Below are 14,397 nucleotides of genomic sequence, written 5' to 3'. Positions count from 1 at the left end.
GGATTAAAAAAAACCACTGGAGATCGCCTGAAAAATATTTAGGTCAATTCATGAATATTGATCTGTATGTAAGATTAAACACGTTTTTACCGTACAGTTTTCACTGCTGTTTCACAGTTTGTGTGATGGGTATAAGTAATTGAAGTGCACATAAAATAATGCTCTGTACCTCGTATGCGGTGGAGATAATACCGTTGATAAAGACTATTAAAGAGTAACATTTTTAAGAGTTCAAAATGATTGAATTATTTCTTTGCTAACTTGATGCTGTTGAAATAAATTATTAACCAACAATAATCGGAATGATATTTGGAATTTCGGATTCGTTGCAATTCTAGGTAAAATATCAGGATCTGAGTAATTTTGTGCTTCCTTTCTTGTAGAAGATTTTTTGTCGTAATATGACTGAAAACACATAGAGATTCTGGATTAGAATCGGCCCCTTCGAACCTGGATTAGCTGAAAGAGGTCACCCACCCGTAGAAATCCAGGTTAGAATCGGTCTTAAGCAACCCATGTTTGTCTTAAGAGGCAGCTAACGGGATCGGGTGGTCAGGCTCGCCGGTTGACACGTCATCGTATCCCAATTGTGTAGGTCGATGCTGTTGATCACTGAATTGTCTGTTAGTTGTTTATCGATTATTTACAGTCATATAGCTGGGATATTGCTGCGTGTGGCGTTAACAAGAAACAAACTGTTAGAGGCGACCGGTCCGGTCAGGTACTGCGTGCTATCTGACTCAGGTAGCGTGGATCACTGATCATAATACCAATCATTGGATAGTTTGGTTCAGACGCGATGATTACAGGCTACCGTCACTTAGCAGGAAACTTGTCCATCGTTTACCAACCAACCAGACATTGATACACCTGGAATTCACTCCAACCTGTTAAAACTACAGTGGAAGCTGTCTAAACCGGCGCTCATTGGAACTGAAGAAATAAACCGGTTTGTACAGTGTGCCGGATTGTAGAGCTCATGATAAATGTACAGGCCACAAACGGGACTGAGAATTTACGCTAGTGTTGACAACATGCCGGATTGGATAGATGGCGGTTCTGACATCTTCCACTGTACATGCAGTTTCGAGTTTAATGTACAACGTGTCGGTTTTAATACTATTTGATCATATACGTCCTTAGAACATTTTTTGAAACATTTAAACCTTTAATCAATCGGATTTATGAAAGAGACTAATAGCTCGCACAATGAATCAGTAATCACCATATTGGGGTTCTGACCTCTCGTGCTGTCGACGTGTGCCACGTTCAAGATTGACCACAACACTTGACCTGGTGTCAAATTCCTCTCCACTAATCAATTAATTATTTTTTCCAGAACCATTCATCATTAGAATGAATACAAGTTTTGACCTCACACGACACCGAGGTTACAGTCTCTCACCTTGAAATGTGGCGAGTGTCTCCCGCCACTCGCGGTGTCAATGAATCAAGACGTTTTGTCGGTGAAGCGACACCAGCGGTTATTGATACTGACATTCCCCTAAAGAGTGATACAAAACTCCCAACGCTTCAAGATGTACTCAAAATGAATCAATCCACGTGTGTCCTGCACGCCGCAAGAGTATCTAACCTGCCTTTGATGGATTAATTGACAGATTTTTAAGCCACGTTTAGGAATATTCACGCAGTGTAATGACGAGGGACTCGAGATCCTTTGGACCCTTGGGCTTCATACATTGTACCTATGTGGGGAATCGAACCGGAGTTTTCGGTGTGACGAGCGAATGCTTGAACCACATGGCTACATCACTGCCCTCATCTGCCGGGAGACCTGGAGTCTGGTTTGAGGAGAGAGGAGGGGTAGGGCAGTCGGTGTGTAATGTCAACCACGGTACTATCTATCTATACCTGATTCAATTGCAACCATATTCTTCCAGAGCAAGTCCTTCCCACTCACGGAGTAACTACGACCACGAGCTACGCTATCTCGATGATGATGATGATGATGATGATGATTTGGAGATTTAACGTGCGCTGCCCCGACCCCTCCTCCCTATTATGTCTCATGTCCATGCCTGTCACTTAGAGGGGTCAACCCATATGACCCATCCCCATCCGTCAACGACGTACAGGAAAAGTGGATTGTCTCAAGTATAATAGAAAAATACTGAATTATTTCCCATTCTCGAACGTCCTTTTTGATACGCAGTAATGATCTGAGTGTACAGTATGACAACCTTTTCGTATTCACCTGCACTAAAATATGATAATTAATGAAGTTATCGAAGCTTTTGTGAATAGCTATGACCTATAGAAGCGCACATAAAAGGTTGCGAGTTTACCGGTATTTCAATGTGAGTTCGTTTGCGCTTGATAATATTACACAAACATGACGGCACCCTGTGATCGATCTGCAGCAGACAAAACAGCTGATGAATAGTAATGACACTGAGCCTGACCATTGATTGGATGTAGTCGCTTAGCACGACGGTCATAGGCAGGAATCACCACAATACACCACGCAGTGGAACTATCGGTCCTTCTTAAAGGGATACACCACGCAGTGGAACTATCGGTTCTTCTTAAAGGGGCACTTGGTTCAGGATAACTATCAGTTCTACTACTTTTGACTCCAGTTAAAAGAACACCGTACTTATTAGTCAAAGTCATATTTACTCTATAATGTAGAAAGAAACTGGTAATATTTACTCTATAATGTCGAAAGAAACTGGTAATAATTACCATAAAATAATAAATGTATTAATTACCCTATCATGTGAAAACAATACCCCAATGTCAAATCAAGAACTGACAACAAACAGGCAATATATCACCATCGTGTATTTTCACCCCTTGTATGTCGATAAAAGAAAAAAAAATGTAACAACGAGAGTTGATTTAACAACATTTTGCTTACACACCTGATATACTGGTTTTACATATAGCCACATTTATCTATTGCAGTCCTACCATTGTTAGATCATTGTTATTATCTGTGTAAACCGATTGTAGCCATGTTGCAGATCCACCCATACGTACTTCAAATTTTAAAAAAATTATTCCTTTTCAAAATTAAAATTAAAATACGTGACCATATATACTGTTAATTTCCTGCTTAAAAGGACTTTTGAGACCTGCATGACGGAACCTTAACAGCTACTTACAGAAAGTTTTCAGGAAACAATATCCTTGCTATTGTCTGTTCATTTACTCAAGAAAGGAATATAGATAATATAACATCCATTAAGAAAACATTTCTACACAAACCAAATTAATTACCATACCATTAACGTCTCTGTACATAGATAAATAGAAACAGTGTTCGACGAGTTTGCGGATGTTTCCGAGTTATCTCCCTTGGATCATACTTTAAGTAAGCTCGACCCTAGCTGGTGTGAACAGCAAATCATGTTTCACATCTGCCATTTCATGTTTGATTTCATAACGATCGGGAATTAAAATTATTACTCGACTTAACAAATTGGATGCATGTAGATTGTTATCTTTAGATACTGGAAAAACGCTGCTGCAGATTGCAATCAAACCGGGTGTGCAGCGAAATGAATGTTTGAATAAAAATCAATAAAACACGGAAAACACGTTTTTGATACAGCGAACTAAATTAAATTACTAATCCATATCTTCGTATAGAAGTGATTACACAAATAGAAATGTTCAAATCATGATCACCACAGTGATCTTGATAGAAAGATTTGCCGCTGTGAGTACATGTATTTCCGTCTTAAATTGATTTGCTGGTGTATCTTTGTTGCCATAAAATGTCTCCAAATGCATTAGTTGTGATGCTTTTGAAGAAAATCATGAAAAGGGAAGTTCAAATGTTGTAATTACTCTGGAATGACTTTTAAAATTTTCTTTGATTTTTTTTTTGCTGTGTTAAAAAATCACAAATGCGTCTCTTATTATGACTGACACCTGAGCTGTGAATGATTTTCGTCCTGTAATATAGGTTATTATAATTATGGGTGCGTCATATCAATCTATCTTTTAAACTTCAAACATTTTGCCCCAATGTGTGACAGATGTGCAGTGAAACGACACAAAAGCCTCAGGCGTTAAACCAAGAAATGGTTCACTTATCTTGAAAGCCAAGACAATACCTACCAATTGTCCGGTGTCTCCTTGAGCAAAGGCGTTTTATTGCTGTACTTCGAAATTTCGGCGACAAAAGACGCTCGAACATTGTTTTGTCTAGATTGTCAAGTACGGGTTACCTGCCCTTGACGAGTTCGCAACCTTCGTCACCATAACTCCACTCACCAAACACCAAAGCAAGACAATTAATCTTTAGTCAAAGATTTATGTATGGAGAAATCTCATTAAGAAATAATCTCTCCGGCCTGGAATTGCACCCTGTCTAGAGAGTGACCCACCGACACACGCCTACCCGTGACCTCAAGAAACTATGACCCAAGGTCATCCCCGGCGGCCTCGCCTAGTGTGTGTTTAATGGCGGTTCTACCCACCCGGAAACACTGACAATGCAACAATCATTTCTAAAATGATTTTATCAAAGTGAAACGTAAAACATAATTATCGGCCGTGTGGAAACGTAATTTTTCACGCTAACTCGGTCCTGTACGGTAGTGATTTTTCTTAAAAAGACGACAGTTTAAGGGTAATGAGTTCGTGTCCAACAGGGCGGGGAAATTGTCCCGATTTCAGGGGACAATATGGAATTTCTTTTACCCGTGTTTTTACGGGTGTCGGTGTTCGGTTCATTAGCAGATTTGTGCGAAATTCTTCTCGAAGTAACTGCTTTTCCCTTTTTTGTTGTTGATTTTAGTTTTTACGAGAATATACACTGGTGTGTGAGTTTCATGTATGTGAGCGTGAGGTTTGACCCGATTTAGAACGTGCGGGAAAGTTTGATTTTTAAAGCAGCGTATTTGTGCTAATGAATTGGATGCTGGAATCGTGGTATTATTGTAGAAAAAGCCTCGTAAAACTACAAACGCTCTGAAGTCGCATAATGCATTTAGTGTATATCATACACATATTGAAGTAAGTAAATAAGCAAGCATGCATCGCTTTCATGTTTACATTATTTATAAGAACCGACTTTCAATAATTCCACACTCTGCCCCGGAGCTTGACGCTCTTACCTCCGTGTTAGTCGATATCGAAGTAAAGCTTTAGAGAAACGTCTACATTTGAAGAATGATGGAGGATGAAAGTCTAAACTGGTGTCTCCCTTTCTTTCATAATTTTATGCTTCCCTTTCTTTCACAGCATAACATTTACCTAAAGCATAACTGTTCCCTTTTTTACCTTTAGACTTCCCTTTCTTTCATAGCATATAGCATAACACTTCCCTTTTTACCTTTAGACTTCCCTTTCTTTCATAGCATAATATTTATCAATACCATAACACTTCCCCTTTTTACTTTCACACTTCCCTTTCTTTCATAGTTTTATACTTCCCTTTCTTTCATAGCATAACAGTTATGTATAGTATAACACTTCGGATTTTTAGGTGAACACTTTCCCTTTCTTTCAAATCTTAACATGTCCCGTTCTTTCATAGCATAGCACTTCCTGTTTTTTTGATAGAGAGGTATAAAATGTTAGAGAGCGACTGGGATTTTGAGACGGTGATGCATTCCATGGGGACAATGCAATGTCAGGTTTCGATCTCACTGAAGTCAGAGCCAAATGTCACGCTTGCATGGAATGCACGTGCAGTACGTGGAAATATACACTGCAGTAACTCTGTTGTATCTGGATATCGTTATAAAGCATCTGATCAAATGACAATGTTTCATTGGACGAGAGCCTTGGATAAAAAGTGCTTAAGGAAAAAAAGCGAAAACATATATCTGAAAAGGAAGTTTAATGCTTATTCTCCAGGTGTACGAACTTTACATGTACATCAATATTTCTGTAAAACGCATCTATGGTAATTCTGTTTAACAAATAGCCAAGACCAGTCTGTCACCATGCTTTTGTTTTGAACGTGACACCATCACCTCCATCGTTTCAGTCTCCAACTTATTACAGTTTTATTTGCCGTTATGTTTGTTGGCTGCGATTAATTTTAAGTGATCGAATCAGGATCAAACAACCCACTGACTCTTATCACGTGCATCGATCTATGGCAGTGGGGTTCGATGGCAGTGCATCAACCATGTCAGCGAGTCTGACCACCAGGTCCCTTCAGAGTAGAGTCGGTGGCCACCATTAACGCAGGGGCACTTGAACCGGGATGAAAAGTAATCTATGAGTTATGACGAATGCCTCTAGGGCAGAGGTAATATACACTAGATAACCGAGGATGATATTAAGTGAGTTAACATTGTGAGTGAGTGTTCAACGCCGCAGCTTTTAATGCTTGTTGGTGCAGACAAACAATGCTAGACAGATTGAGTAACAAACCATGACACCATGACACTATGACACATAGTCACAGCCTAAAGCCCGACCACCCAATCCCTAATAAAACCTCATCCTTAGAAGTACAATTTTGAGATCAATTCTTACTCAGTATTCCATCATGTTTCAACAACGAAGATGGGGTGGCACAGTATTTTTCGAACCGTGATCAAGCGCCGTAAATGCAATTTGGGGGATATAACATAATGTCATGTCAGAGGTACAGTTTCTTTTACTCATCAGTTTAACTAAAAATAATGACAGAGGCGTTTGTCCTTTAAGACAAACCATTTATAATAGTCACGTTTCCTGAAATGCACATAAAGGAGTTCCCAGTCACACTCATGATGGAACATGTGTGTTAATCCCTCTGAACATAGAAATATTTGTAGCACTATGCTGATTGTTACTTGGCATTAGTAACCCTCAATTTAAATTAGTAACCCCTGCTTATAGCCTTCGGGTCAACTCCCCACCGCCGTTTAAAACACAAAAAAATAAAACGGGGTCATTTATCATCGTCTAAACGGCGACTGAACACGACTGTCGGAAACAAATGTACTTTCTCCGGTAAGTTATTTTAAATACCGGCCTGCTTCATACGACTCCTGCCACATCAAAGGGTATGCCTACCAAGGGTCACATTCAACGCTTTGTTCCCCCTGACGCAACTCCCTGCGCGTGCGGAACACGTGGGTCAGAGGGTCACGTGACGTGCTGCGGACAATGTCGGCTGTCACACGTCAGTGGTTGACCCGCGGTCAACTTGTCCATCACGCCTACTCGCTAGTTAGGGTAGTGGTGACGCTTAAAGAATTCTTTGAGGGTAATGGGCAGCATTAGCTCTTGACACGGTTGTGATGGAGGAATTGACCAGAATTGTTGAAGTGTGTTAAGGTATCAGTCTCGGGTTTTGACGATCTTCCACGCCAGGAAACGTTAGATGTCGCACGTCGACGTCACAATGTGTTCGTGAACACCTGAAATGATGGATATAAATATAAGCTTCATTGTCCTTGCACGTGCCTGGGCTTTGTTTTGTTTTATTTGTTTTTGTGTGTTTCTTTGTTGCTAGAAGTGGACGTGGTGGGGTGGTTGGGTGGTGGGGTGATGGGAATGGTGAAAGTTACACAAACTGTTTGCCCATGTATGTATGTATGTATGTATGTATGTATGTATGTATGTGTGTGTGTGTGTGTGTGTGTGTGTGTGTGTGTGTGTGTATGTATAACACATTTATTTGACAACATTTCTGTTAACCTTAATTTCAACACACTGTAAACGTGTAACCACACTACTTTAAAATTGAGTCCAACGGAGTTCTTCCGACTTCTACGTCAAATATCAGCTTGTAAGCACAGTGTGATGAAAGCCAGATATCACAGCGTAATGAAGTCAGACATCAAAGTAAAATGAAGTCAGATATTAGTGAATTGAAGTCAGATATCACAGTATAATGAAGTTAGATACCACAGGGTATTAAGGTCACAGTATAAGAGAGTCAGATATCATAAAAATTAAGTGAGGTATCACTATAATGAAGTCAGATATCAGCATAGTGAACGTAGATATCACAGTAATGTGAAACCCATATCAGCATGATGAAATCAGACACCACAGCGTAAAGGAACCAGATATCACAGTAGAATGACGTCAGATATCAGTATAATGGAGTCAGATATCACAGTACAAAGAAGACGGATATCAGTATGATGACGCCAGGTGTCACAGTAAAATGAAGTCAGATGTGTTTCACGTAAAAGTAACTATTACATAACGCGGCCAAGTAAAGACGTATTTTCCATGGACGTTACAAAACTGCTACTATTTCGTATATTGTGACAAATCAAAACTATATCGCATCGTTGGAGGTGACAAAAAATGTTTGTAAATGAAAATAGAAGTATGTACAGGAAATTTGCAATCAAACATCACTAGGCACGATAGGTCAGTTGTTCCTGTTATGCTGAGCCGAAAATAGCGATCAGCTGTGCATCTATGTTTTGGTCCAATATATATACCAGTGATTCAATTAGAAACGAAATCATAAATTTATAACATCCGAGAATTTCTGTTCCATTATCACAATAAGTTATATCTTAAGCAGTTATTTTAATATAGACATTATATTATCTGTTGCTATCGTATTAATATGACGCATGTTTTCTACGAACACATTTAACATAATAATTAACATACAAGGCTAAGCATTTTGGGCTACCTGGCTGGATACATGTTACGCATTTTACATAGGTAAAATGCAACTATGTACATACAAACTGTTGGCAATTAATTGTCAAATATGTCTTCAAAGAGCCAATAACGCAGATCTTAGAGTCCATGGATGACAACGCTGTAATCTTTTCGTGGTCAGTGAGAATAATGTGAATTTAATGCTATCACGGTACATGCGGAAGTTGTAACCTGTACGTTGTACGGAAGTTGTATGGAGTGAGGTGATGCCACTTCACACATGGTTTCTCCGTTGTTACCGTAAACGGTTGTAATGAATGAAAATGGGATTGGATTTAATCAAATAATATGTGGGTTTTGGGGGGCACCACACGTGAACGACGGATGTTGCATCACAGTAACCACTGTCAGTGGCATGTCTTTATCATCAAATTGTCTTTTCAAAGTTTTACGGTGTTTCGCCGTTCGTCTGTTATTTAGAAACCCTACATACTTTAAACATCTGAAAAACAAAACCCAGATATGTACGATAAAACTGTTAATTGCAATCCGCACTGAATTTCACTTCTTTACAACGTGATTAACCAGAGCTCAACAGCGGATTTGTTGATGTGCTATTTTCGATGACGTGAATTAGGGGTCTGACCGCTGGGCAACAATTTTATGGATTACCCCGCCGTTTCCCGAATCCGCAATATCGCGTAGAGTGTTATTGCGAGGGATAACTGTATGATATGATATGACCAGTGTAATTTTAAGTCGCCGGTCACAGTCTGATACATAATTAAGTCAGAGGAAACCTGCTTTTCCATTTTTCTAAATTTAAAATAAATATTATTCTAAGATGCCAATAAAACACTTAATATTTTACATTTTGAGATCAAATATGCATGAGTGACTGGGGTGTTACAATAATGAATCCAGTCAGCGAGTTAACACGCGTACATCATGATAAATGTGATGTATGTATACTGAACAACAAAAGAAACGCAATTTTCGAAAAAAATGAAATCTCATAAAAAATGAAATGAACGTTCAGTTTTGTTTTCTGTTTGAAAACTTGAGGAAAAGTCAGAGTTGCGTTTCTTTTGCTGTTCACTATATGGAAACAAATGAAATGTGCTCAGGTATCTGTCTCGGGTTTTGACGAGTTTCCATGCCTCTAAACTTCGCACGTCGGCGTCAGAATGTGCCCGCGAACAACTGAAATTACGGGTGTAAGTATGTCTTTCGTCCGTGTTATTGTTAATTACATGTATGTGGTATTTCTTTTTCAAAAATGTTGATATGAAATGAATTAAGAGAGAAAATACGAGTAGATCGAAATTCTGAAAAGTTCGCCGACAGAACATCCACAGTTTCCAATTTCATGTTTTTACGACGTTCATCCCCCACGATGAATTGCCCTTGGAGGCTTTGATGGTGTATAAAAAAAATCACCCCATTGTCCCTGGGCGAGTTTTTGTTTCTTTTTTTCACCTTTCATATGATAATTAATTTCAGTCTCCATGGAAGTAAATTACTTTTTAATATAAATTCAAATATGACCTATAAAATCTCAGCTGTTAAAATATATTAAAACGCATTCATATTGTAAAAGTCATTATTAAATACATGGATTTATTGTGTAATGCGTGCTTGACTATAAAAGCTTGTCCAGAGCCCAGGCTAGCTGATAGAGGGTTTCGCAGACAGAGGCTTGTAGGAATACAATGACATTGTGTAGCAACAAAACCGCAAAATAGCACACGGATAAATAACCTTTGACAAAAAAAACCCCTAAAACTTGAAAACAACCCGAGCAGCGAAAAAAAATATCCAAGACATATTACAGATTAAGTGTGTTTTAAGCCACCCTGCAAACCTGCCCCCAGTATTATTTTTGTAGCCGTGGTTTTAATCAACTTAGCGTTTAGTTACAGACATTAAATTGGATTACTACTGTTAAAATTTGTGATGTAATCATATAAGTTTCTGCAAGTTAATAAAATTTCACTAGTTTATTAAACATATTGTAACAGGTGTGACTTTAATTTTAAGATTAGATTAAAGCTCGCAGAGGGAAATTGACATTAATGCGTTCTTCAGAGTTTGAATTTAATTAAGCATGTTTTTGTCAGTTTTGTCGAAGACTGCAAATAAATAAGCTTATCGTGACGAATCAGCTGTTGGTGTGGTTGAATGTTTGTTTGGTTAATTGACACTTTGTCAGTCTTGCTGATCGGAGAGCAGACAGAATCAAAGACAGACTTAAACGAGTTCCAAGCCGACTGACACATTTTAAAGGGTTATCGTAGTTATTGTTTCAGTTTAATAACAAAGAACTAACCGGTTGGGCAAAACTGTAACAATAGGGGTGAAATAACTGGTCCCGTAGCGCTCTGTAGTAAGGTGTCGTCGAGGGGACGGAGATCGGGAGTGTCTGTCGAGGGGTCCGGCCTGGGTGGGGGTCGGGGAGAGAGGGTCGAACAGAGTGAAACACAGAAAGAAGCAGAGAGTTGGGAGAGGAGAACTGTCGCTTTCTGTCTTGAAATTAGCACGTATAATTCTTCCAGCTGAACCCCCGTCGAGGTGCACAGGCGATTGATTTGTTGGTCACGCAACCGTATTGTAAGTGAGTGTCCCCATGCCCAGCCGGTCGGTACCCACACGTGCCCCACCCTCTCGTCTCTCCTCTCTGCTACTTACTGTCGAGATCAAGATCACACGACAAATAAGGCCACCCCGGCCCAACCAGGCTTATGATCTTAAATGATCTTGAGTGGCATTTTTTACACCACTGCACGTGCGAGACTGTCTATAAAAAACCAACAACAATTTCAGCGGTGGAAAGCAAACAGTAAGCCATACAATGCCGTTGATTACAACCATGTGCCACAGCCCAGGCTTGAAAGACCTCTGCATAATTCCATTACTTCAGTATTTTATTTGAACACAATATGCTGAATCTAAAATCAAATATTGCGCACAATGTACTGTAAGACAAGTTGGAGCAGCAATAATAAGATTCCTGAAAATTTGAATTTAAAATGGAACCAGGGAAAATTAATTCACCACTAAGCCATTCTAGTAGCGTTGTACGGAGGTTGTGTGATTTTTTAATTTGGTGGAACAGACTCTCAAACAGCCCAGCTACCACATACCACCAAAGAAGTACAACCGCGGCAAGAATAGCATTGCCCCTATCAAACGCTTCTTTCATTAGTTTTGAAAATTAAAAAAAAAATAGGAAAAGCAAACTGATGCGCATGGTAAGACCGCTGGAGCTGTTTTAAAGAGTGACGGACTCAGACATTATCGCCACCTCCTGAAACCGTAAACCTGCGTAAACTGAGAAGAAATGTGCGTCCATATGATGTTGTTGCCTCATCGTTCATCTGAGAAAAATGATACCCTTATGGATTGTCACGTGCAAGAATAATAAATTGTACCTGTAAAATATCCTGTTGGTTGTGCAGTCGAACACCACCGTTGATACGCAGGGTGGGGTTAATGGCGGGTTACACGGGTCAGGGATTAAACGTGCTCCGTGGTATCCAATATCGAATTTACATTTACATTTACTACTGCTGCTGTTGCTGCTACCTCTCTATTGTTGCTGTTACTACTACCACCACCACTGCTACTATGTTCATCCTGCTACTATACTGCTACTGCTGCGACTACTGATGATGTTTCTGTCGTTGCTGCTTTTACTACCACTACCGTCACTACTACTACTGCTGCTGCTACTGCTACTACTGCTGCTGCTACTACTACTACTACTGCTGCTACTGCTACTACCACTACTGCTGCTGCTACTACTGCTACTACTACTACTACTGCTGCTACTGCTACTACCACTACTGCTGCTGCTCCTACTACTACTACCACCACCACCACCACCACCACCACCACTACTACTACTACTACTACTACTACCACCACCACCACACCACTACTACTACTACTACTACTACTACCACCACCACCTCTACTACTACTACCATCACCACCACCACCACCACTACTACCACTACTACCACTACTACTACTACTACTTAAACTGCTGCCTTTACTCCACTTTAAGCAATATTCCAGCAATACCATAACGGGAGACACTAGAAATGGGTTACACACATTGCACCCATGTGGGAAATCGAACCCGGGTTTTCAGTTTGACAATCGAACGCTTTAACCATTACGTTACCTCACCGCCCCTTCCATTTGTTTCGACCCGCGAGGATGTGGCAGAGTTCTCAGCAACACTGACTGACAGACTGGGATAACCAGGCTCACTGGCTAAAAGCTGGAACCATACTCACTCGCTGAACAGGTGTTAGCATAAGAAAAAAGAAACCAAAACAAAAAATAAAAACAACAAAACATTCAGTGTTGTCATACATAAGCCCCAGGGTTGAATCATATGGAAAAACATCCTAAAGCAGGCTAGCTATTCTCGAAACGTTCGTAACCCTACGACCTTCTTATGCCCATTCTTAACATATAGACTACGATCAAAGTTAAGAATCCTTAGGGCTACGAACGTTTCGAGAATAAGGGCCCAGGTAACTTTTTCAAGACGTTTTGGTTTTGACGTACGCAATTGTGTAAAAGCAATAGTGCAATGGTACAGCGTCTGCCTATCATGCTGAAGGCCCGGGTTCGATCACCGGTGGATGCACCTAGGTTCGGGCCCCCAGGTGAGCAAATATGCCTAGTATCCTTGGACATGATACTTAGATCCAAACTGTCTTTGTTCACCCAGTTCTAAAATGGGTACCCGTGAGGATGTGTTGACAGTGTGAGTGTTTAGGTCTTTGTGCATGACTGTTCGCTCCCCAAGTAGTTTCACAGTACAATAAATTCCTACGAACGGTAATAGTCATGTACGTAGCGCCGTGAGCATGTACCTGGATATGAGCGCCACATACGCGTACTGTTACTATTATTATTACTACGGATTCGCGAAGGTCCGGGGTAGAATAGGCCCTCAGCAACCCATGCTTGCCATGAAAGGCGACCATGCCTGTCGTAAGAAGCGACTAACGGGATTGGGTGTTCAGATCGCATCGCAGATCGATGCTCATGCTGTTTATCACTGGATTGTCTGGTCCAGACGCGATTATTTACAGATCGAAGCCATATTGATGAATGGGGCGTAAAACAAAACTCACTCAGTACCATTGGGGACCATGTCATGCCTTGTTTTTTAATTAAGATTGAAAATGTATTTAATCTACCAGAAATATTTTTACGTTTAATGAAGGTCTGCATTTGCGAAGAGATAAACGATGTCAAACATATATTCGTCGCATCTTTAATGTATTCATAATTTTACACGGAAGCATTAGTCGGAAAGGTTTGGTAACTTAACGTTATCATAGCATGAAAACATAACAAAACAACTTCAAAACAACCAAACATCATCTCCAACAGAAAATCCAATCAGAGCAACACTGCACATCACTTCTACAAAATCTAAAGGAGGATATAAATTATGAAAATTCACCCAACTCAACAATAAGAATTCCAAGCAACAAAAAAATGAAATAATAAATAAATAAAAACATAAATACACATATAAACCGAATGAAAAAAGCAAAAGCAACAACAAGAAGAAAGAATTGTTAACGATTTGCTGTTCACAGAAATAGAGTAAACTCCAATGAAATAAATAAATTAAAATAGAATAAAAAAAACAAAAAAACAAACCAAAAACAAAATTAAAAAAACCAAAAAAAAAAAAAAAAAAAACCAAACAAGCAAAATTAAACCACGCCCTCCCCCCCTCCTCCCTCCCAAAGAAAAAAAAGAATTCCAATAATGTGGGATAGGATACTATCACATTGTTTATGACCCTACTCC

This window comes from Haliotis asinina, chromosome 5 (assembly GCF_037392515.1).
Source record: "Haliotis asinina isolate JCU_RB_2024 chromosome 5, JCU_Hal_asi_v2, whole genome shotgun sequence".
NCBI lineage: Eukaryota > Metazoa > Mollusca > Gastropoda > Lepetellida > Haliotidae > Haliotis > Haliotis asinina.
The sequence above is the reverse complement of the archived record's forward strand: the minus strand, read 5'-3'. Positions refer to the sequence as shown.